Source organism: Xenopus tropicalis, chromosome 10 (genome assembly GCF_000004195.4).
Source record: "Xenopus tropicalis strain Nigerian chromosome 10, UCB_Xtro_10.0, whole genome shotgun sequence".
In the NCBI taxonomy this organism is placed as follows: Eukaryota; Metazoa; Chordata; class Amphibia; order Anura; family Pipidae; genus Xenopus; species Xenopus tropicalis.
In genome coordinates this window covers 9,153,543-9,176,363 of record NC_030686.2, presented here as the reverse complement: position 1 = coordinate 9,176,363, position 22,821 = coordinate 9,153,543, and the positions used below count along the sequence as shown (strand labels likewise).

At 40.2% G+C, this 22,821-nt stretch overlaps 1 protein-coding gene across 2 annotated transcripts in view; it reads left to right on the top strand.

The window, feature by feature from the left end:
* The window catches only part of thra (thyroid hormone receptor alpha), a 127,617-nt gene that overhangs the window by 14,288 nt on the left and 90,508 nt on the right, over positions 1-22,821 (top strand). Inside the window, exon 2 of one of the 2 annotated variants that reach the window (XM_012952539.2) lies at positions 18,181-18,240. The gene's annotated coding sequence lies outside the window, so the exon portion shown is untranslated. 2 annotated transcript variants of the gene reach the window in all.

Below are 22,821 nucleotides of genomic sequence, written 5' to 3'. Positions count from 1 at the left end.
AAACTTTTAGTGTATTATAGAATACCTATTCCTTGCAACTTTGCAATTGGTTGCCATAATTTATTTATTTTTATAGTTTTTTTTTTACTATTCACCTTCCTTTTCTAACTCTTACCAGCTTTATAATGGGGGTCACTGACCCCATCAGCTAAAAACTAGTGCTCTGTGAGGCTACAATTTTATTGTTATTGTTACTTTCTGTTACTCATCTTTCTATGTAGGTCTTGTTCTTATTCATATATCCAACACCTGTTTAAATAACTTTCTGGTTGCTAGAATGCACCCTAACAACCAAATATCTATATATACTTATATATAAGAGCTGGTTGGACAAATACTATCTATCTATCTATCTATCTATCTATCTAACGATCTATCTATCTATCTATCTATCTATCATCTATCTACTATCTATTTATCTATCTATCATCTATCTACTATCTATCTATCTATCTATCTTTCTATCATCTATCTATCTATCTATCTCTCTATCATCTATCTATCATCTATCTACTATCTATCTATCTATTTATCTATCTATCTATCATGTATCTACTATCTATCTATCTATCTATCTATCTATCTATCTATCATCTATCTACTATCTATCTAACTATCTATCTATTTATCTATCTATCTATCATCTATCTACTATCTATCTATTTATCTATCTATCTATCCATCTATCTATCTTTCTATCTATCATCTATCTATCTATCTTTCTATCTATCTATCATCTATCTACTATCTATCTATCTTTCTATCTATCTATCTTATCTATCACCAGTGCAACCAGATAGCTGCTGAAATACCAAATTGAACTCTTGCTTAAAAAAAAAATAACCTATAAAACATAAAAAATGAAGATCAGTTGCAGGTAGAATTTCAATATCTATCTGCACAGAACAGTAGTTTTTTGGCTGCCAGGGTCAGTGACCCCCATTGGAAGAAGGCGGTACATAATTCAAAAATTATAAAAAAAATAAATGGTTAAGACCAATTGAAAAGTGGCTTAGAATTGCACTGAGGACTAAGACCCATTAATGAAGGTAACAGTTTGCAAATGGTCTAGTAACCCATAGCAACCAATCAGATGTCCGCTTTCAAACAGGAGATGCTATCTACTGATTGGTTGCAGTGAGCAACTACACAGATTCTCCAGACTGTTACAAATTTGCTACATTTGTTGATGGTTGATTGGTTTAGGAATGTCACTGAATCAAGTAATAGCTGTAGGCTGAAATGTAACAAGTCATGTATCAGATGTTAACCATTAACTGCCCCTTTATTGAGCTGCTCCTGGAAAATAAAACTTTAATCTTCAAAAAATTAAAAAAAAAAAACATGAAAGTTTAGTTTAAAAGAATAATTATTTATGTTGAAGGGAAATAAACTGGAAGAAGGTAGTTGAGAGGTAAACACACCTTTTTAGATAACATATATTTTTATATACTAGAAGTTACTTTTAAAGGTAACAATCCCTTTTTAAAGGGGAACAACACAACTTCAGCTTTTTGAAAAGTAAACATAATTTCAAGCAACTTTGCAATATACATCAATTAAACAATACGCAGCCTTTTCATGATGTTTAACGTAATAATCTGGTTTGGAACAGTTCCCTAAGCCCCGCCCCCTGTTCCCCTGCTGATCTGGCTGACTACTTTGTGACTCAAATAAACTGTAACAGTAGCGCCTGTCCCTCAGCCTGCCTTCAGCCTGCCTCCTCCCAATCCCATAATTCCCTGCTGCACACGTGATGTCAATAAGGAAAGGAACATCCCAGTGCAATGCATTGTGGGTTATGTAGTTCCTGCATGCTGTCTGTAAGCTGCGGGGAAGTTGTTACAATCTGTAACATCAATGTTTTAGTCCCTCCTCCCCTGCCAGGATTATAAATGATGCAGAAAGAGAAGAACTGTTTTGCAGCTGGATTTCAGCATATAAAAATGGTATTTATTCCTACTGTTTGAAAGAACAGATTACAGGGATAGGGGTGTCTGTGCTGTGTGGGGCTCTTTAACACATTTTGGTTTGGAAGCCGGAGTTCCCCTTTAACCTAACGTGTTAAATCTCTGGCGACTAAACCTCCAAAACACCTTGCTGTTGCTAACCATTGAAACTGCTTGTGCAAGAATGAATTGGCAATGAATTTAGCCATTTGACTGTTTAACTGCGGTGATTGCAATGGTCGCCGATGGCAGGGTATTTGGGATACTTTGCCGTTGCATCTCTAATACAGTCAGAACATAAAAGAACTCAGTACATGGGCGCATGTCAGCACTTTTCTGCTTTCATATTTCCCCGTCCAGATGCTCCTGTCTGCTTCTGTCAACCCTTCTCTTTTAAAAGACGGCTCCGTGGTCTGAATTTCCGCTGTTCTCTTCTATGACATGCCTGCTGCCTAATGATCTTTTTTGCACAGGAAAAGTGGAGGAGATAATAAAACATGCAAAATCACATGATTATAATCTCTGTGTAAGGGTCCTTGTCCCTCTAGCCTGATAATGATTAGTGATTAAGATTAGGCCTGTCTGTCATGTCTGTGCCGATTGCTAAAATTAATTAAACAATTCAACAATTTCTTGTGTAATTAAAGGTACAGATAGGGGGGTAATTATATCTTAGTTGGGATCAAGTACAGGTACTGTTTTATTATTACAGAGAAAAGGGAATCATTTAACCATGAAATAAACCCAATAGGGCTGTTCTGCCCCAATAAGGGGTAATTATATCTTAGTTGGGATCAAGTACAGGTACTGTTTTATTATTACAGAGAAAAGGGAATCATTTAACCATGAAATAAACCCAATAGGGCTGTTCTGCCCCAATAAGGGGTAATTATATCTTAGTTGGGATCAAGTACAGGTACTGTTTTATTATTACAGAGAAAAGGGAATCATTTAACCATGAAATAAACCCAATAGGGCTGTTCTGCCCCAATAAGGGGTAATTATATCTTAGTTGGGATCAAGTACAGGTACTGTTTTATTATTACAGAGAAAAGGGAATCATTTAACCATGAAATAAACCCAATAGGGCTGTTCTGCCCCCAATAAGGGGTAATTATATCTTAGTTGGGATCAAGTACAGGTACTGTTTTATTATTACAGAGAAAAGGGAATCATTTAACCATTAAATAAACCCAATAGGGCTGTTCTGCCCCCAATAAGGGGTAATTATATCTTAGTTGGGATCAAGTACAGGTACTGTTTTATTATTACAGAGAAAAGGGAATCATTTAACCATGAAATAAACCCAATAGGGCTGTTCTGCCCCCAATAAGGGGTAATTATATCTTAGTTGGGATCAAGTACAGCTACTGTTTTATTATTACAGAGAAAAGGGAATAATTTAACCATTAAATAAACCCAATAGGGCTGTTCTGCCCCCAATAAGGGGTAATTATATCTTAGTTGGGATCAAGTACAGGTAATGTTTTATTATTACAGAGAAAAGGGAATCATTTAACCATTAAATAAACCCAATAGGACTGTTCTGCCCCAATAAGGGGTAATTATATCTTAGCTGGGATCAAGTACAGTTACTGTTTTAAAATTAGAATTATTGGCTTAAAATGGAGTCTATGGGACATGGCCTTTCCATAATTCGGAACTTTCTGGATAATGGGTTACCTTCAGTCTACTAATAAGTCATTTAAATATAATTAAACCCAATAGGATTGTTTTACCTCCAATAATGCTTCATTTGAATTTTTGGATTAAGATGGAGTCCATGGGAGATGTCCTTCCCGTAATCTGGATAAGGGGTTTTCGGATAACAGATCCAATACCTTTATTAGCTGTTAAACATACCTGTAATAGATAGGGCTTATGCTGAACATACTTTTTGCCTATTGTTTTAATCATAAAAAAATATGTTTTTATTATTTCTTGAGCTAAATAGGGCAAACAGGAAAGCAACAACATGATTGGCTGATCACCATGTCATTCACCTCAGAGTCCTGTTGGAAATCCAGGCAAGCAGTTTTCACCCAGAGAGATTTTTTGATAACTGGGCTTTCCTGGGTAAAACCAGAGCGTGTACTCTCCCTTTAAAGGGGTAGTTCACCTTTTAATGTTAGTATGATGTAGACATTGATATTTTGAGAACATTTGCAATTGGTCTTCATTTGTAATGGTTTTTCAGTTATTTTGCTTTTTATTCAGCAGCTCTCCGGATTGGTATTTTAGCAGCTAGCTGGTTGCTAGGGTCTTCTTTACCCTAGCAACTAGGCAGCATTTTGAACGAGAGATAGGAAAATGAGTAGGAGAGAGTTTGCATTTAAAGATAAGTAAGAAAAAGCACCAATAACAATAATATTAAAACAACACAGAGTAATGGTTTTTGGCTGCTGGAATCAGTGAACTGCCATTTTATCCAGGGGCAGCAGCCAGCCACAAGGCCATATCTTATTTTTGTACACTGATGGGCCCAGTGAATGGCTGGAACAGGAGTAAGGGCTAATAGGCTTTAGGTGTGGGATGAGCATTGTGCCAGTGCTACACAGATCAAAGCTGAGCCTAAACGACTCTGCTGATTCTGGCACAGACATTCTGTTCCCCCTGCGCCAGCATCTTGGTCAACCACCATCCCAAATGAAAGGAACACCCTCAGCCACCCACTGAGAGCCTGTCTGTCTCTTGAACAAAATGTGGCATAATATGGGGGGGGGGGGGGGACTGATTCATAAGCAATTTACTTTTGCCCATGTGTTATTGTTAGGGATTAGGGTTGGTATTTTACTGGCCTGGCCTGTTAAAGTGATGCTTCATGCCAATGTTATTAATAGGGAAGAAAGATAGAAATAAGGTAAAGGTTTGGCATCCATAATCCAGAAACCCATTATCCAGAGAGTTCTGAATAAAGAGAAGGCCATCTCCCAGATCCCAACTAAGATATAATTACCCCTTATTGGGGACAGAACAGCCCTATTGGGTTTATTTCATGGTTAAATGATTCCCTTTTCTCTGTAATAATAAAACAGTACCTGTACTTGATCCCAACTAAGATATAATTACCCCTTATTGGGGGCAGAACAGCCCTATTGGGTTTATTTAATGGTTAAATTATTCCCTTTTCTCTGTAATAATAAAACAGTACCTGTACTTGATCCCAACTAAGATATAATTACCCCTTATTGGGGCAGAACAGCCCTATTGGGTTTATTTAATGGTTAAATGATTCCCTTTTCTCTGTAATAATAAAACAGTACCTGTACTTGATCCCAACTAAGATATAATTACCCCTTATTGGGAGCGGAACAGCCCTATTGGGTTTATTTAATAGTTAAATGATTCCCTTTTCTCTGTAATAATAAAACAGTACCTGTACTTGATCCCACCTAAGATATAATTACCCCTTATTGGGGGCAGAACAGCCCTATTGGGTTTATTTCATGGTTAAATGATTCCCTTTTCTCTGTAATAATAAAACAGTACCTGTACTTGATCCCAACTAAGATATAATTACCCCTTATTGGGGCAGAACAGCCCTATTGGGTTTATTTAATGGTTAAATGATTCCTTTTTGTCTGTAATAATAAAACAGTACCTGTACTTGATCCCACCTAAGATATAATTACCCCTTATTGGGGGCAGAACAGCCCTATTGGGTTTATTTCATGGTTAAATGATTCCCTTTTCTCTGTAATAATAAAACAGTACCTGTACTTGATCCCAACTAAGATATAATTACACAATATCCAGAAAGTTTCGAATTACAGAAAGGCCATATCCCATAGACTCCAGTATAAGCAAATAATTCTAATTTTTAAAAATGATTTCCTTTTTCTCTGTAATAATAAAACAGAACCTGTACTTGATCCCAACTAAGATATATTTACCCCTTATTGGGGCAGAACAGCCCTATTGGGTTTATTTCATGGTTAAATGATTCCCTTTTCTCTGTAATAATAAAACAGTACCTGTACTTGATCCCAACTAAGATATAATTACCCCTTATTGGGGCAGAACAGCCCTATTGGGTTTATTTAATGGTTAAATGATTCCCTATTTTCTGTTATAATAAAACAATACATTGTATTTGATCCCAACAACAAAACCTTTAATCCATATTGGAAGCAAAACAATCCTATTGGGTGTATTTAATGTTCAAATCATTTTTTAGTAGATCCAAATTATGGAAAGATCCCTTATCCGGAAAACCCCAGGTCCCGAGCATTTTGGATAATGGGTGCCATACCTGTACTATAGAAACCATAGAACATAAGCCTTTCCCAGCAAAGACTCCAGTTCCCATGTGTTGCAAGTGACTGTAAAGGATAAGAATGACAGAACATGCAAGGCCGTGGGTTCTGGATTCTTGGCTGGAGGAGAACTGGCTAGTCCAGCATTGTTTTAACAGCATGGGTAGTCAGAACCAGCAGTGCAAAAAAAAAAAAAAAAGTTGACATTGACTCCAATACTGTTTACATTAAAAACTAGCTTTAGAATCATTGGAAATGAGCAATTAATGTTTGCAAGTTAATTTGAGTCTCTGGTTCCTAGACTGCCTGGGATAAATGAGCAGCTAATCAGTGTTTCATAAATAAGAGGTAATGAATGAAATCAGTGTTTTATAAAAATAACATGATAACGAATGAAATCCAGCTGTATACTGTGAGAATCCAGAGTTCCAGCATAGACTGAAAGACTTTGGATCGGCTAACACTGATACACACAGTTCCCATCCACATCACTCCCCAGGCCAGTATAAGCATGTCGGGATTTACTGAATATGTCTGGCTGTAGGACTGGGAAAGATTGGGTTTCTGCGTTAGGGAAGAAATGAAGGTAACGCTCAAGTTCAAAAGGAGATGAGAGATTTCCTCTTTTATCTAGTTTTTCTGCATCACCTTTTTTTTATCTTATTACTTGTAAGATGGTATGTCAGGGAGTTGAGACTTGTTTAGGCCTGAGCAAATAAATCAGCAGTCTAGTCATATTTTAAAGGAGAAGGAAAGGCTAAATCACAAAGGGGGGGGGGGCAAATGTTAGGACCCCCCCCCCCATGATTGTAACTTTCCTTCTTCTTTAAAGTGGCCATATATATAATACACAAGATCCATCAATATCCTGGTAATTATATCCTTATAATCAGTGTTTAGTTATGTAATTAGTTATAATTGGTGCTTAGTGATGTCATTTCACATGAATTATAATAAATAATGTACCCACTGTTGTAAAATATAGGGTTCGGCCTTGTGCTTTTATATGGTCATGGCTCCTTAGTGACTTAAAATATCCTTATATTTTACAATAGGGGGTACATTATTCACTATATATATATATATAGCACAAATTGGGTCAGGCAGTTTGGCAGATTTGGCCTTTATTTGTCACTCTCTCTGCATTTTTGACCACTGTAAAGGGGTGGTTCAACGCTAAATTAACTTCTAATTCCAAGCAACTTTTCAACTGACCTCCCTCCCCCAATCACGGTGAGGTAAGAATAAGGTATACATGCTTAGGGGCGGCAGGGGCCCCTGGGGTGTGTGTGTGTGGGGCCCGTGGGGTTGCAGCCCTGGTGGGCCCCGCATACCCTAGCCAGACCCCTGAGATGCAAAGGGGAGGGATATGTCAGGCACAAGAATGGGCATGATTGGATAAGCAGGAATGATATAAAGCAGTAGGAGGCATTATGGGAAAGGGTGGTTGGAGTCAGTGTCGGACTGGCCCAGCTGGATACCAGGGAAACTCCCGGTGGGCCCAGGTGTCAGTGGGCCCTCCTGCTCTTAACCATTTGGCCTGCTTCATGGCCATTCCCTATTTATGAATGGGAACAAAGAGGAGAAATAGATGGAAGAATAGATGCTAGCATGTAATTAAAAATAATAGGAGAATAAAGAGGTTGGGTGAGGAAAGGAGAAAAAATATTTTGGAGAGTGGGCCTATGGCCAAAGATTTTCTGGTGGGCCCCTGGGGTTCCAGTCCGACTCTGGTTGGATTTATATGGAGGTTTATATACAGCAAAAAGAGATGTAATGGGAAGGGATTGTATGGGGCGCTGGAGTGTGGAGGAGTTACAGGAATGAGTTATAAGGAAAATTATAGAAGGGGACATTATGTGGTGAAATTGGTTGGGAAGGGTTTTTAATTCACAAATAGTCATAATGATGGGTTGTATGGTGCCTGGTAGTTATAGGAAAATGGTGTTATGGAGTGAGTTGTTAGAGAGAGGTTATATGTAATTACAGGAGGAAGTATATTTATTGATTACTAAGAGTCCTGAGAGAGGCGATACAGGGAAAGGGATTTTCATACAACAGCATGAATTACAGGAAAGGATTATGTGCCCGTGCTAGAAATGATAATGTAATCTCCCAGCATCCCTTTCTGAAGGGTTACAGTGGGTGCAGGGAGTTGTACAATGTGCCACTGACACTATTGTTGTTTAGGGTTTTACAGAACAATAAGGGAACATAACGTTTGTACATAGAGCAACTGGGACGTGGCGTCAGAGGTTGTGCTTTCTGTCATCTCTCTCACCCTCTGTCTCGCTGCCAGCTTTGAGGTTGTGTAAATCTTTGTTTAACCAAGTGACTCAAATGGAAGATACTTGATTAACAAGTTTTAGACGCATTGCGTCCCAGAGAGGGGTACATCGCGCCAACTTAAGGGCTGGTGTAAAAATAACCGCTCAGCTGCCGTCTGCAAAACACGGCTGAGATGGAGGCTTGGCCTGGGAGACATGTGGGATTTTGGCTGACCGCAGGGAAGGCGAGGGGCCAGGATGGACTGGGCTGGGTTCCCACGCTCTCACGCGTGGCTTACGAGGCATGATGTAAGATTTCATAATATCCCAGACAGGAGACAAGGGGGAGGATGAGCATAACCTATTTTTCTAATTGTTCCTGTCTTCTAGAGTGGGTGAGATTACAGTAGCACGCATTAGAGTGTCAGCTCTCCCTGCCAAGCACCGCCCCCTTGCTAGGGGACTGTCTCAGGCCTTTAGGGTGCTGTTAAAATGGGGCTCCCCTATCAGTTGTTAACACATTCCCACTATTGTCTTGTTTGGGCTGGAATTAATAATTTCAAGTTCTCAGCCCAGGAGCAAAGGAGGAGTGTGAGAACGAGGGGCAGATGAGCTCCGCTTTAGGAAAATAGCCAAAAACAGAGAGAGAGAGAGAAAAAAGAGAATGAAAATGAGGGGGGAAAGAGAAAGTGAGGTCAGAGAGAATATTTTTGCACACTTCACGTGCTACGGTCTAATCAGCTCGGAAAACAGCATTAGATAAAGCAAAGGAAGCTGTTGGTTTGGCGTTATCTCTTTGTCTGCTGCTGTTTGCGCGCTGGTTTGGCAAGCTAAGCAGAGTTCCGAGAGGGACAATAACAACTCGGGTATATTGTACAGTATGTTGTCTTACTGGGAAGAAAAATGAGGTATGAAAACCCCCAAAAACTCTAATTAGTATTGATATGCAGCCTATACAGGGCAGTGTGCAAAGTACTGTTTTTTAATAGTTTTTAATATAAAATGTTACAGTGGATTAGAATGATTTGGGTTTGGGTTACCTGGTGTAATTATGTAGCAAATGCAATGAGCAGGGATGGGGAAGGTTACAATGTCCATTAATAATGAGCTGTCCAACCTTTCCATTGATGACTGACTGCTTAAATCATAGTGCCTTATAGAATAAATAAAGCTTTTTCTATAGAGCCCCCAGAATAACATACCTTTCTCCCTGCATCCAGATTTAGTTTGTTTCTCTATTACAGCCAGTTCAGCTTCAGCTCTTTTAACGACTTCCTTGTCTAGCTTGAAGCTCCGCCCCTTTTACTTTCTAAACACTTCCTTCTCTCTCCGACTACGAAGACCTCAAAGTGGTGCCTACTGCGCATGACTGATTTTAATTGGAGCAGAGGCAGTGAGCATGGCCAGTAGGCCCATCTTTGAGGTCTTCTTAGTCGGAGAAGGAAGGAGTGCTGAGAAAGCTTCAGTCTAGACAAGGAAGTCAGTAAAAGAGCTGCAGTTCAGCTGCTTATAATAGAGAAACAAAATAAATCTGCATGCAGGGAGAAAGGTATGTTATTCTGGGGGCTGCACAGAGTAAATGTAGGGGATTTTAAAATAAAAACTTATTCTTTATTAAATGTCATTGGAGAAATCCCTTGGAAAGCCAAACCTTGCCTTCTGAATGAAAGCCCTGTTGTATGGGAGAGGATATACCACCTACAGCAACGGTTGTTGGGCTTTTTAGGCACTTTGTTCAGGGTCCCTCTTAACTCATACCCAGATTATAGATACAGGTATAGGACCTGTTATCCAGAATGCTCCAGACCTGGGGCTTTCCGGATAAGGGATCTTTCCGTAATTTGGATCTCCATACCTTAAGTCTACTAAAAAATCATTTAAACATCATTTAAACCCAATAGGATTGTTTAGCCTCCAATAAGGATTAATTATATCTTAGTTGGGATCAAGTACAGGTACTGTTTTATTATTACAGAGAAAAGGGAATCATTTAACCATTAAATAAACCCAATAGGGCTGTTCTGCCCCCAATAAGGGGTAATTATATCTTAGTTGGGATCAAGTACAGGTACTGTTTTATTATTACAGAGAAAAGGGAATCATTTTTAAAAATTCTAATTATTTGCTTATACTGTAGTCTATGGGATATGGCCTTTCTGTAATTCGAAACTTTCTGGATAACGGGTTTCCGGATAAGGGATCCTATACCTGTATATGCAAACCATGTTCTATTAATTCAGGCAAGCCCTTAAATGATTTGCTGTAGGGCCCAGTAACTTCTGCTGGTTATAAAAGCCCTGCAGTGTCCAATCATATTCATTCTTCCAGTTGTAACCCCATGTTTCCTTTGTTCCCCAAACCTTTCATTGTAATATTCTGTAAGCATGGCCCTATATCCCTTCTGTTCCCTTCTGCAACCTTCACTTGTTTATTTGCGTTAATGTCTCCTGTCATAATATTATTATATATATGATAATATTACCGCGCATTGCACAACTTGCAGTCGCTACAAAAATAAACTATGATGGAAAAACTGTTGAGGGCTTCGTAAAAAAACACACAGAGGTCGCGGAACTCCGAGCTGGCTTCATATCATCTTTTACATTTTCAGTAGGGGGGGGGCACATTTTCTCTTGATACAGGAATTTGTTTTGAACAAAGGAAGGAGAATAGGTTTGTGAGCCTTTTCAGGACAGGTCACGATATTCCGAGGCAGCTTCTTGTATCAGGAATGTTCCGCTGGCAGTAGCACAACTCCGTATGATCAAATGGTGTAATGTCACATTGGTAACATATTGTATTATACAGAGGATAATGAACCCCTACTGTCATTTATAAGGGTATTAGGCAACACCGAGGACTTCTATGACTATAGCTGAGTGCATTTATAATGGTCATGGAACTCTGAGGTAAAGGAAAACTATATCCCCTAACAATAAAGTTCTCTATAAAATTATATTGCATAAAACAGCTTATATGTAAAACCCTGCTTCATCTAAATAATATACTTTGTATATGTGCCATTGAGTAATCCTAAATAGAAAACTGCCATTTTAAGAATTAGGGGCCGCCCCCTGGCATCATTGGATTCACAGTGCCCACAAACAAGCCAAGGCACACATACATGTTAGGCCCCATCAGCCAATGAATGGGCAGAGTTCTGCCTTTTACTCCCACACTACTTCCTGTTACAGTTAGAGCTGCATTACTTCCTGTCAGCTGATCTCTGACGGAGCACACAGAGCAGCACAAAATGGCGGCTCAAGGGAAAGGATGTAAAAGGGCAGTATTTACTGATATGTATTCCAGATTGGTAAGATTCTTTAATAGCCCTCTAAAAATGATATAAACTATCTGTTGGTTACGTATTCATTCTGGGGGTATAGTTTTCCTTTAATTTGTGGCTCCTTTTCCACCTACCACAGTCGACTATATTTGGACCCAATCTTTCATTCCCTTCCACTTCCATTCTCTTCTCTTTCCCCAGAGACCTGGTCCCTACTGGGCTCTGCACTTACAATTAGGGAATTCATCCCATGTATGTATGTATGTATAACTTTATTTATAAAGCGCCACAAGGGTACGCAGCGCTGTACAATCTTACAATATACACAATTACACACAGGGAGGACAAGTGATATAATAAATAAATACAATAAATATATATAAATGCACAGGGAATAAGTGCCATGTTGTATGAGATACAGTAGGAAGGAGGTCCCTGCCCCGTAGAGCTTACAATCTAAGTGGGGGCCATGTCAGAATCCTGTACCTGGGGTCCACAGAGCCAGATTCACATATTTCGGCTCTACATTCCCCGTCAGTTGTGTGAACCCAGTGCCAGTACTTGCTCCTGTTGGCCTCCACTTTTGTTTACAGATTCCAGAGGGAGACAGGACGGGTTGTGCATGTCATTCAGGTAGGGTTTGTTTTCATGTGCAGCTATCTCTGCATTGTGCCAGTATTTTGTACACGTCATCTATAGCTGTGCCAGTCATTTATCCTTGTTTGGAGGTATTTGGGCCACTGTAGCGGTGCCCATAGCAGTGCTGTCTTTCTGTACCTTTAAAGGGGAACTCCACCCTAGCACAGCTTTTGAAACATAATTTCAAGCAAATTTGCAATATACATCAATGAATCAATATGCAGCCTTTTCATGATGTTTAATGTAATAATATGGTTTGGAACAGTTCCTTAAGCCCCGCCCCCTGTTCCCTAAGCCCCGCCCCCTATTCCCCTGCTGATCTGGCTGACTACTTTGTGACTCAAACTGTAGCAGTAGTCGCCTGTCCTCAGCCTGCCTTCAGCCTGCCTCCTCCCAATCCCACAATTCCCTGCATATATGATAAGGAAAGGAACATCACAGTGCAATGCATTGTGGGTGATGTAGTTCCTGCATGCTGTCTGTAAGCTGGGGAGAAGTTGTTACAATTTGTAACATCAAAGTTTTAGTCCCTTCTCCCCTGCCAGGATTTCAAATTATGTAGAAAGAGAAGAACTGTTTTGGTATTTATTTATACTTTGTAAAGAAACAGAGTACAATGATAGGTATACTAGACTTTGTGTTGTGTGGGGCTCTTTAACAGATTTTTGTTTGGAAGCCTGAGTTCCCTTTTATTATTATTAACATTTATTTATAAAGCGCCAACATATCCCGCAGCGCTGTACAATAAGTGGGTTCCATACATTGGACATACAGAGTAACATATAAAGCAATCAAGAACCGATACAAGAGGTGAAGAGAGCCCTGCCCAAAAGAGCTTACAATCTACCCTTTAAGTTATAAATGGCACATTCAGACATCAGAATGCAGCATTTATTGATCATATGTATTTCCCATACTGTACATTATATTAGTTTCTTATTGGAAGATCATCACTGTATAGCAGAGCTACCAAAAAGGATATAAACTTGTTGCCCAAGAAATATTATATCTTTATATTTAGCCAGCAGGAGCCTCTCCGTCAGCAATACCAACTTGGCGTAGTTTGTTTTATCTACACTAAACTAAACAGCAGGATGAAAGAAATGCCACTTTATAAATAGGGATGATAAAAACCCTTCCCCTAAGGTTTCTGTTATTTGTCAAGGAAAGTAAATATTTAGTAATAGTCTGATTTTATTCTCTATTCTTTGAAGTTCTATTTGCCTAATAATGTCCACGCCGCCTAGCAGTAAACAATAACAAACAGATTCGGTTTCTGAAGACAAGGAAATAACATAACGAACTGCTTAACCCGCTTGTGTAGCTGAAATGAATGAGGAGCGAACGGCACTGAATGACCCTGACTTGTATTTATAGCGGAAACTCTGCAGGGGTTAAGGCAAAATAACTTTCTTTGCAGAGGAATGGCAGGCACATACATGGAATATTTCAACTGATCTTACTCTGCCTGAAGCTTTTGCATTGTTTCATTATGATATGCTCATTTACTAACATACGGGCAAAGCCGTAATCCCATCCCAAACCCATAGCAACCAGTCTGCTTTGGTTAGTCCAGCTCAGATAATGGAAGGGAATGTTCGGTTTGGTTGCTATGAGTTCCTGCAATTGGCACCTTGTTAAATAAATGATCATTGTCTTCTACCAACCTGAACGTGTTATATGGACTCCCACGCCAGTGGGGATAAAATAAACAAAAATTCTTTATTACATATTCGGCTAAAATTTGTTTCATAGCTACATAGTACTCCATGTGTTTTTATAGCCAAAGTAGGGTAGCCGGATGGATGACATGCCTACTCAGTGCACCGAATTGACCCTTTCAGTTACTTTGGTGCATTTTTAACAAGTATAACAGCTTTCTCAAATAAAATAGAAGGAAGGGGTAGTTTACCCTCATTAACCTCAAAGGTTTGGCAGAAATGCAGAAATGTGAGTGGTTTTGGGTTGATGGGTCCTATACTGGAGGCTTCAGGTGTTTGCCGTTCAAATGAATGGGGGATGCAGAAAACTGAATTAGTGCTGGGTATGGCCACACGTGCCATGGTTGTTAGTAGGCTGTGATCCCCACAACCAGATAGTACAATCAGCAGCAAGCTAGAAGTAGGTAGAAGAGACAATTCACCCCCCAATACTAATTAGCAACTGAAATGTTAGTAGGAAATGGTCAGTCTATAACATGGCAACTTTTTCACGGCTTTAGACCTGATGCTACCAGGACCAGACTGGGATTTTAAAATAGGTCCTGGCATTTCAAGTATACAGAGGCCCAAACAGCCCACTGAGTCCTGCATGGAATCAATTTTTGAAACCCAACCTGGACCCACAACCGGAGACCTAGACCCACTACCTCGCTTGAACCCAATACCTGTTCCGCAACTGCCTTACGACCTGCTGACCACCATTAAACAAGAAGTACTTTTGGGGCAAAATATAGATAATATAATATACAATAAGAATTATAGATAAGACTGGCAGACCTACATCAATACTCAACTCGCTGCAGACAGCTGGACAGAAAGAGGGGAATGGAGGCTATACCTGTAAATAAAGGCCTAGGTTGCATAAAGAGGCTTAAATACAAATTAATTGTACAGAATATATAGCTCTGTAGCAATCAACAGCATAAACACATTTCTTGTTTGCCTTTGGGGGGGGTGGAGACTGAGGTTTGCACAGTAGATTACAGTCTCCTCGACAGAAGCACAATAAGTGTTTGTGACCAGAGCAGAAATCTGAAGTTTGAGTTCTGCCGTGCCAGTCTAAACATTAAGGGCCGATGGGCAGGAGTGTCAGTCAGTTTGTGTGTTATTAGATCAGAAAAGGTAGTATGAACAAGGCTTTAGGGCTCAGTCACAACCATGGCACTTAAAATAAAGTCCCAGTCATTAAACACTTTGGGTTAGGAAGGATTAATCCATTAAAGACATAGGACATTTGTGGGCCAAGGTGATGCTCATGCCTTAAAGGTTAGCTTTCCCCACTGTCAGATCGACTGCAATAAACTTATTTATGAAGTTGTGAACATCATCCGTACAGAATTTGCAGTTTCCCACATGGATAGGTGTGTTCCTGACTTTTGCTGATGAGAGAATGTTTTAGGAATGAGAGATGTGGAACCCTGATTAGTTGGCCAGAGAGTGAAGAAAGAACTAAGGCCCTGATCTTGGAACTAAATGATATGATTATAGGTGGGCAACTGTGAGTCACTGTTGCTGGGTTTATTTTGGTTTGGTGATACATGGATCAATCACATTGTATATGAGCCCCGTGGGCCACAGTTGCCTGGGGAGCAGAATGATGATGTTGCTCTGTCGGGGTTGAGAATCTGGTAGGCTGATGACTTCCATCTGCAGAACTAAAAATGGAAGGAGCTAAACTCAAGCTTTCTGTACGGGCCCTGTGGCCAGATTGTTGCTTTATGACCATCCACATGAGTGGGCAGATAACCCACAGATGGGAAAAGACAAGAACTTTACTACTAGGGGTAGTAAGTGTGAGGGGTTGGGTATCCGGCAAAATGGGGACCTCATCACTAGGCCTCAGTGTTTGCTTGTGCTGGAGGCCTCCATTTTTCCTGGGATAGTCCCAAATTTAGCAGGACAAGTAATGGGTGGGGTGTAGTGGAAAGGGCTGTGGTTAGGCCTGGGCTCAGACTGAGTGGTTTTGGAATGCGTACGGCCTGGCCACAAGTGTCCAGAATTTCCATTTGGGACTGTTAGAAGTTACAGTGTCTGTGCTGAATATTGTTTCCTTTACAAACAGATTTTATTTATATCGTTTTTGAGATATGAAATGAATTAATATTGTGGTCTATCTGCCCTAACATTTGTAGACTACTCTACTCTGCTGTTGGGCAGCTGGGAATGCAGGATCACTTCCGGTGGCCACCAAAATGCCACTGGAATGCCGATGTGTTCCTCTCCCATAGACCCCCATTATGATATGATTGTTAGCTTAAGGGCCAAATGATCAGATCAGGCTAGTGAGAATGTCCTCTAGTCCCTGGTGTTACTAATCCTGATAACAAATAAAAGTAGCTTGACAGGGAGGCTTAATTTTTATTATTTTTTATTAAATAGCATTCATTTCATGCTCTTACTTTGGTGCTGACTTCCTGACTTCTGTAAGGTTGCTAGGGTAATTAAACCTTAGCAACCAGATAGAAGTTGAACTTCCATGCCTAAGAGATGCAGAACAAAAAATGTAAATCCTGTGTAAAATGCAAAGAATCCAAATAATGACTAGTAGCAAATTCATTTCAAGGTGTAAGATGGCTTCAGTTTGTCGATTTTTCTTGTAAACTGACAGTTCCTCTATAAACATGTAATCATTTTGATCAGGAATGTCATTTCTAACATTTTAAGACTTGACATCCATGAAGTGACTTAGAGCGACTGCATCTAAAAAGGAAAATGCCGGGACGCACACAAATGCATAATGCAGCCCCCACAGTCCCTGCAAAACCCTCCCCAGGAGTCTCAGATTGACCCAGGGGGGGTCTTTGCTGAACCACTAGCCCTGTCAAGTGACAACGCTGTGCGTGACCAAATATTAGGTAATAGTAATTCTAGCTGACAGCAGAAGCCCAGACTTACATGGAATTATCTTTTGGCAAGCCTGCCAAGCCATGGAGGTGACTCTGCGACCTTTGTGTGGTCGGAAGCGGCACCACTGGGCCGCACAATGCAGCCTCCTGCTATTTGCCTGGGTCGGGTTTAGCTGGAAGCAACATAGGAAACTGGTTAATACTTTATATCACTGTATACTGATAACAGTGACACATTCTGTCGGTTCGAAATATATCAAAACGAGGTTAAATATGACATAATAATGCTATATTTAAAGTGCTGCACACTTAATGGAAAGCTATGCCCCCAAACAAGCTTCATCTAAATAAACCATTTTCATAAAAATATACTTTTTTAGTAGTATGTGCCATTGGGTAATCCTAAATAGAAAACTGCCATTTTAAGTGCTAAGGGCCGCCCCCTAGGATCATAGGATACACAGTGCATACAAACAAACCAAGGCACACATACATGTTAGGCCCCATCAGCCAATGAATGGACAGAGTTCTGCCTTTTGCTCCCACACTACTTCCTGTTATAGTTAGAGCTGCATTATTTCCTGTCAGCTGATCTCTGAGGGAGCACACAGCCCAGCACAAAATGGCGGCTCAAGGGAAAAGATGTAAAAGGGCAATGTTTACTGATATATATATTACAGTTTGGCGAAAATAGGCCACTTAATATGATATATCTTATATCTGTTGGTTAAGTATTCATTCTGGGGGTATAGTTTTCCTTTAAAAAGATTAATGTCAACATAGAGCCTTGTTGCTTTTTAAGTGGATATAGGTCTCTACGTTTGAGCCGCCATTTTGTGCTGGGCTGTGTGCTCCCTCAGAGATCAGCTGACAGGAAGTAATGCAGCTCTAACTGTAACAGGAAGTAGTTTGGAAGTAAAAGGCAGAACTCTGTCCATTCATTGGCTGATGGGGCCTAACATGTATGTGTGCCCTTGGTTTGTTTGTGTGCACCATGAATCGAATGATCCCAGGGGGCGGCCCTTAATACTTAAAATGGCAGTTTTCTATTTAGGATTACCCAATGGCACATACTACTAAAAAGTATATTTTTATTAAAATGGTTTATTTAAATGGAGCAGAGTTTTACGCAATACATTTTTATAGAGACCTACATTGTTTGGGGGGTATAGTTTTCCTTTAACCCGTTCGTTAACTGTAACTGATTCTCTTGCAGTGCATTGGAAAACAGCAAGAACATTCCAGCGAGAGCATATGAATGCAATAGAGAATAAATGTATGTATTTTTTTTTTTACTTAATTGAGCATCCTGTAAGGCACATATTTCAAATATGAATAATGGCAGGCGTCCAGTACAGAGAACTTTTGGGAGCTGGCTATAGCCCAAGCTCTGCTGTTGTGTATGAGTGGATACAGATTAAGCATGCAAGCATATGGCTGACCAAGTTGCTGCCATAGCTAGCTACTGCCTGCAAAGGGTTAATTGTGTTTGGCTGCTGGCTGTGTGCAGGTAGGCAAGCCTCGGTATGTAATTGCCGGCTTCATGGAAAGGCCCATTGTGAAAGGGTTTATAGTCAGTGCAGTTTATTAGTTACCTGTTTGATCATGTCCAGTGCCAGCAATGAGTCTATTAATTATAATACATGTTTATTTGTTTGAATCAGTGCTGCCATACTGCTTCCATTACCGCGCTAATACATAAACACAGATGGTGTCGATAGAGCCCTGTGAAACAGCGCCCTCTGGTGGTCATACAGTCGCATTATTTAGCCTTATCCCTTCTGCACCCAGCAAAAGTAAAAAAAATGACACAAAGGTTCTTTTGTAGACAAAATCCATAATTGTTCAGTGTGGAAAAGCAATCAGTTGGATACACTGGCCCGTGTTAAGAAATGGAGAGACCCGAGACGTATATGTCTTGCAACTGTTTCTCCTCAGTCTGTTTCTTAGAGAGAGTTGTTTCCCTAACCTTTTGTCTGTCCTTCCCTTGTAATAACTGACTGTAATTATGTAATTTGGGTAATTGAAACGCTTCACTTGCAGACCTCATGCAGCGGGAAAACTGCCACCCCTGTATCCACCATGGAGCTGCTGTCTGCACGTGTGGGTGTAAAGCGCCGAGACCTTGCAGGACCCTGTGGGATAGGAAACCCTTAACTCATTGGATTGCACATATACACAGGCAGGCTTTCTGACCCATTGAGTTGTTATATATACATATGTATTTAAAGGGGAACGCTGTCTTCCTAACCAAGAGCCCCACATAACACAGAAACCCCCAATATCCCTATCCCTGTAATCTGTTCCTTCCAACAGTAGGAATAAATACCATTTTTATATGCTGAAATCCAGCTGCAAAACTGTTCTTCTCTTTCTGCATCATTTGTAATCCTGGCAGGGGAGGAGGGACTAAAACACTGATGTTACAAATTGTAACAACTTCTCCCCAGCTTACAGACAGGAACTACATAACCCACAATGCATTGCACTGGGATGTTGCTTTCCTTATTGACATCACGTGTGCAGCAGGGGATTGTGGGATTGGGAGGAGGCAAGCTGAGGGACAGGCGCTACTGTTACAGTTTATTTGAGTCACAAAGTAGCCAGCCAGATCAGCAGGGGAACAGGGGGCGGGGCTTAGGGAATTGTTCCAAACCAGATTATTACATTAAACATCATGAAATCATGGAAAGCTGCATACTTTTTAATTGATGTATATTGCAAAGTTGCTTGAAATTATGTTTACTTTTCAAAAAACTTAAGTTGTGTTTGGGTGGCGTTTCCCTTTAAGAGCTATCATGAACTCATACAATTCTGATCCCTAATGTGCTTAGTTCTTATGAATTTATTATTAATAATTTATTATTAATTTATTATATATTGTCGATTGACCCTATTACTGTTTGGCCACAGTAACATATTTGATCTATCCCAACCTTATTGGCTTATTAGTGTAAAGGTAACACATATATTCATGCTTTTGTTCCTTTATTATAGGGACAGCATAGGAATAAAACCCGGACTAGGGCTACTGACAATATTGTACATACTGTATTTTTGCTCAGTTCTGACTGAAACGCTATAAAAACAGCCGCAGGTCTCAGTGCTCCATTTTGGCCCAATGCTTCATGAACACTAAAGGGGTGCACTCTGGTACATCATCCCCCGGCCTACGTGAATGACCCCTTATGATTCTCATTGCAGTTTGAAAAGAAAACACTCTAGTTACCCCAGTCAGAGGATTACTGTTAGCAAAATAACAAAAAAAAAAAAAAAAAGACCGAACTTTGCAAGTAACAACTATAACTTAGAACCTTTGTGCTTTTTGTGGTCTCTATTTCCCTATAACCATGTGACTGTCTCTACAGTGGCTGCGGCACACAAGCCCTCTCATGCTTTATGGCTGATATTCAGTATATGCTCTCAGGTTTATCAATCACTGGTAGAACCTTTATCTGTGAGTCCTATACCTGATCCCATAGTCTCTTGCCTGTCCCAATAACTCCTCCAATTTCTCCATGTAATCATTTCCTATAACACATCCTATTTCTCTATATAACCCCCTCTGTAAATCCTTATAATGCCCCATATACCCCTCCCTATAACTCCTGCTATTGCCCCATATAACTCTCCCTATTACCCCTCCCATTACTCCATATACCCCTCCCTATAGCTCCTCCTATTGCTCCATATAACCCTCCCTATAACTCCTCCCATTACTCCATATACCCCTCCCTATAACTCCTCCTATTGCTCCATATACCCCTCCCTATAACTCCTCCTATTGCTTCATATACCCCTCCCTATAACTCCTCCTATTGCTCCATATACCCCTCCCTATAACTCCTCCTATTGCTTCATATAACCCTCCATATAACTACTTCTATTGCCCCATATAACCCCTCCTATAACTCCTCCTATTACCCAATATAACCCTCTCTATAACTACTCCTATTGGTCTATATAACCTCTCCCTATAACTACTACTGTCTTCCTAAAACCCTTATTATGTATGTATATCTTTATTTATTTAGGACTACTTATGTACACAGTGCTGTACAGCAGAACAATAAATTAACAGAACTATTAGGGGTCAATACAATAATAAATACAAATAAATACAAAGTACAGTTGGCAAAGTGTCAAAGAAGAAAGAGATCGCTGCCCTGTAGAGCTTACAATCTAAGTTCCTCTATATTCTCTACCCCCCCCCCCTTTATGCTCTTATTGCTCTATATAACCCTGCAAAAACCCTTTTGTTGTGCTAGCCATCCCGACAACCCCACCTATTTGTGTATGTCTCCCCATCCCTGAGAGTGTATGGAAACACTAGCTTTAGCCATAGAGTCCCACACTGTACCTCCTGTGCATCCTTATGAAACCTTCTTTCAGCTCTTCTCATTACTCCCTGTAACCTCACCTTATGAGTCCTGTTGCTTCGTGTAACGACCCCTTTGATGTCCCAGACCTGCCCCTGCTGTTCTACATGAGCCATTCATACGTTCCCTGTTCCTTTTTAGTGCTCCTTCCTGTATCTCAGCAGATGTTGGCTCCCATTGGTATTGCTGGACCCCATATCCCAGAATTCCAGGCGTTGCTGTTGCTTTTTTGCAGCTGTTACCCTTTATCCTGCGCCTTGCCTTTCCCACCCCCTCAACATAAGGCCTGTAGGGGATACTGCTCGGCTCGTTCCATCTGTGATGTTTTTGTAGGGACCAGATTTCTCTCCCCACAGGTAGCGGAAGTTAGAGCTCTGAACAAACAGGTTTTGACAGCTGTAGATTGGTGTGTTGGTGGGGAGCCAGGGTAACTGCCGATGGTGAGCCGGCGGCTCTGTGACCTAGGTAAATTTGCTTTTGCTACGACACCAAAATAATGTAGCAATTAGTAGACCCAGGCGGTATTAACTGTTTGGCCAAGCCTTTATAATGCGTGTCCTGCACGTATCTTATCCATTGTTTCAGTTAACTATGGCTGCTACCTCCTTGTATTTTCTCCTTTCCCTATAAATACCCCTCTATATTACACGTATGGGGCCTGTTATCCAGAATGCTCAGGACCTGGGGTTTTCTAGATAAGGGGTCTTTCCATAATTTAGATCTCCGTACCTTAAGTCTACTAAAAAAACATTAAATAAACCCAATAGGATTGTTCTGCCCCCAATAATGGGTAATTATATCTTAGTTGGGATCAAGTACAGGTACTGTTTTATTATTACAGAGAAAAGGGAATCATTTAAACATGAAATAAACACAATAGGATTGTTTTGCCTCCAATAAGGGGTAATTATATCTTAGTTGGGATCAAGTACAGGTACTGTTTTAATTATTACAGAGAAAAGGGAATCATTTAAAGATGAAAAAACCCAATAAGACTGTTCTGCCCCCAATAAGGGGTAATTATATCTTAGTTGGGATCAAATACAAGGTACTGTTTTATTATTACAGAGGTCTATGGGAGATGGCCTTCCAGTCTGGAATAAAAGATCCAATACCTGTACTTCCTATTGTGAAGTATAATTGCTCTCTATACAATTATATTTGACCTTTTAGAGACCAGAGCCAATACTCCATTCCCTTATTCAATGCTAGGCCTGTGTGTACAGTATTCAGAATGCATCTACTCTGTTATCAATGTTATTCAAAGCAAAACCCCCCAGCTACAGTTCAAAGAAGATCAAGGACTGCAACTGAGTGGTTGCTGGAAAGCCTTCGGTACCAGATGAATTTGGGCTATTGGACTGTTGTGCCTGATCCTTCTCATATCTTTCAGTCCAAGGTTATTGCTGTACCAGTGTTTCGAAGCCTGAAGGCACAGCACAAGACATTTTGATGAAGATTTTCTTTTGCATGGTGGG